General features: G+C 37.3%; 1 pseudogene; it reads right to left on the reverse strand.

The window, feature by feature from the left end:
• Positions 1 to 816: 816 nt before the first annotated feature.
• On the reverse strand, positions 817 to 2,531 carry LOC134257303 (uncharacterized; annotated as a pseudogene).
• Between the last annotated feature and the right edge of the window lie 801 nt (positions 2,532 to 3,332).

Here is a 3,332-nt window from a genome sequence, read left to right on the forward strand (position 1 = left end):
AAAATGGTCCTTACAAAAATGTAAAAAGATACAACTTATTCAATTTATAAGGCTTTTGAAGTTGTAATTTATGTTTTATGATTAAATATAATAAAACAATTACAAAGAAATGGGGAAAACAAATAGGAAGTAATGTTTCCATTATATGTTAGATTACATTGAAATGACTACTCAGGGGGACTCAATTAGGAAATTCTAATTAAGAAAACTGTGAGTAATATTCACATTTTGTGACATGACTTTTGTGTTTTTGTATAGAAACTGACTGTGCTGTAACTGTGATACAGTACACTTTTGAGGGGCGTGTTTTATGCAAATGAGGACAAAAGTGCACTGTATCTGCAAAATATCCCTGATACAGCACGAACAATATTTGGATCACCGCCAACATATCAAGTAAATTGCAAAGAAAGAGACCTATGTAAATTTTAAAATGTTTAATGCAGCTATCTGGCATGAAATTCAACATAATCTGAAGCAACATCAATTTTTCAAACAGTTTTTTTTTTTTTTACAGAATCTGAAGCAACATCAATTTTTCAAACAGTTTTTTTTTAACAAATCTGAAGCAGCATCAATTTTTCAAAGTTTTTTTTTTAAACAGAATCTTAAGCAACATAAATTTTTTCAAACACTTTTTTTTAACAATGTAAAAAAAATTACATTGTAAAAATCCGCTTAATTGCCAATGCTAAAATTAAAGCTACAATTAGCAAAAACTGCCTTATTGTTTGAATTGGTAAGATCTTCCAGAACACGAAATTCCCTCGAACCGGAATGATATTCCTCTGAGCCTCTGGAACTTTCACATTTCACCTTTTTTCTTGGGGGCTCAACATCATTTTCAGATTTTACACATACGGACTTATTCTGGGGGGGATCCAAAACTTTCAACACCGCAACATCTATCTCTTCACTACTTCGCTTATACTTTCTTACACTTTTCTCAGATCTAGGCCCCGTGCGTCGCATGATTTCTTGCTCTGAAATTCCACTCATGTACAACGGCGTGGTGCAAGTACGTTTATCACTATGGTTACTAAAATTTCCCTTCAGTCCACCCTTTTCAGCGATTGTTTTTATAAATGATTTCAGCTTGTTTACTCCAACCAATTGTTGACCGAAACGTATCTGAACTTCGTGTGTGGGAGGTAATGGCCGTCTGTAGAATGCACCCGTATTCCCCAGAGACTCTAAATACAGCTCAAAGTAGTCAACCATACAGCGATCGCCTTCAATAAATAAAAGGGAGTTAACTACAGTATGTACATTTCTTTGAATGTTTGGGTGTAAAGTGAGGGGAAGGGGTCAACTAACAGTTACAACTATAAATATTACACTAGGCCTATATTATATCAATTAACTTAATTTGCATTCATCTCGACCAAAATTAATTACATCTCAAATACAAATACACATACAGTAAATAAATACAGTACATGTACTTACCAGGGTGAGAATGGTGCTTCAGGTTTTTTGACTGCACATTCAGATGTCCTAAGCCGCCTTTATAGGTTTTTGTGGCTCTCCCAGCAAACTGGATGTATCGTCCAGCACCGTCCTCTCCGATTTTGAACTGCTCGCACTGTAAACTCTGGTGTTCGTCGTATCCTCGTAATCCAAAGAGTTTACAGGCATAAAAAAAATACGGTATGTTGCAACTGCTCTGAGGTTTCCCTTCCAAACACGCTCTTTTGCCACAGGGTTTCCTCATCTTGGGGGAGAATAGGGTCCGCCTGCTTTATATCACATCCCAGTCCTTTGTCGATAAGGGATTTCATCCTTGTGTCAACTAATTTCCGGAATTCTGCAAATTCTCCGTTAGACTCATCGAGGAAATTCTTGTCCTGTACTCCATTGTCCTTCAAAAATCGCAACAGTCCGCACAAAATCAAGTAGATTGATCGGGGTGGATATTCTGTACCATCTTTCTTACGGGCTTCCATTACGATTCGTGCTAACCAGAAATTCATCTGTTCTGCAGTCATGTAGTTAAGCTCGGGAATGTCAGCTCCTCGACTAGCCCGCCATTTCTTAAATAGGTTCATTGCCCATTTGGTGTTGTTTTTAGTATTTACATTTTCTTGGTCTTTTATCAGATTCTTAATATCAATATCACTCACCGGTTGAGCAAACCGACTTTCCCTCAAATCAATGTCTTTGTTTTCGATTTCCATCAATGAGCTATTGTCATTGCCAGGCACAGGGGATAGGGAGAGGTCCATCAATCCTTCATATACCGCGTTTTCGAATTCTATCATCTCACAAACTTGAGATAATGTTATATCATCGATTTCGTTGATTAGGAATTCATCTAAACACGGAAAGTCTAATAAATCAAAATCGCTCCCCAGCTCAAATTCTCCAAACGCGTCCACATGTTCCATCGCAATGCTACAGTTTTAGCGCGCTCTCTCAACTTTTGTTATATATTCAACAATGAAGTAATCTGATTGGCTGAACAGTGAAATACCGTAATCTGATTGGTTTGTTCTATCGAGGAAGCATTTTAAAACACTAACTTCATTTAGGGGTCGTGTCACAAGTCATTTAGAGTACTCGTTTTCTACTGTCTCAGAGATACAGGGCGGGGCCCGGCTCGAGCTGTCGCTCTCGCCTTAAGCCCCGCCCTGTATCTCTGATACAGTAGAAAACTCGTACTCTAAATATAATTTGTACTTTAAAAGTAATCTATCTTAACAGAGGGTCGGTACCCCTTAACAGTTGACTGTTCCCAATTTTTTTATCGGTCGATCATTTTTTTTTATTTGTTGGATACAGTTATAACTTTTTGGTATAGGCTCTAGAGTCGCGAGGTAAGGATATAATCCTTAAGTTGCAGGTTTGAATCCAAACTGTGGGACGTAGAGACCAGTTCTTCGGATGAGACCACATAAATCGAGGTGCTGACACGAAAAAAGCCTCTCACTGCTCAATGACCTTAAACAAAACATTTGCAGCTCTCCGACGGTAAATGGTGGCGTCCCTATTTATCAAAAAAAAAATTCTCGAGAGAGACTACATACAAACAAAAACGATTTGTCGCTGATTTCATCATTTAGAGCAATCATTGAATATTTAATACACCTATGCGTAGCTCGATATATTTTTGTCGATCGATCGAGTCTGCAGTCAACGATACTAAAAATAAGTTGGTCTCTCAACCATCGACTGAAATGGACCTAGGCATACACGTTCAGGTCTTTGATACCGAAAAAAAAATCTCTAAAAAATCGTTATAAAAGATAAATAAAGAAGTTGTCGACGTCAAAAGAATTCAAATATGTATATACATACGGTTACGTTAATATGTGTTGTGCTACATATTTGTG

This window comes from Saccostrea cucullata, unplaced genomic scaffold (genome assembly GCF_032062105.1).
Source record: "Saccostrea cucullata isolate Sc308-1 unplaced genomic scaffold, CSIRO_AGI_Scuc_v1 ctg23770, whole genome shotgun sequence".
NCBI classification, from domain to species: domain Eukaryota; kingdom Metazoa; phylum Mollusca; class Bivalvia; order Ostreida; family Ostreidae; genus Saccostrea; species Saccostrea cuccullata.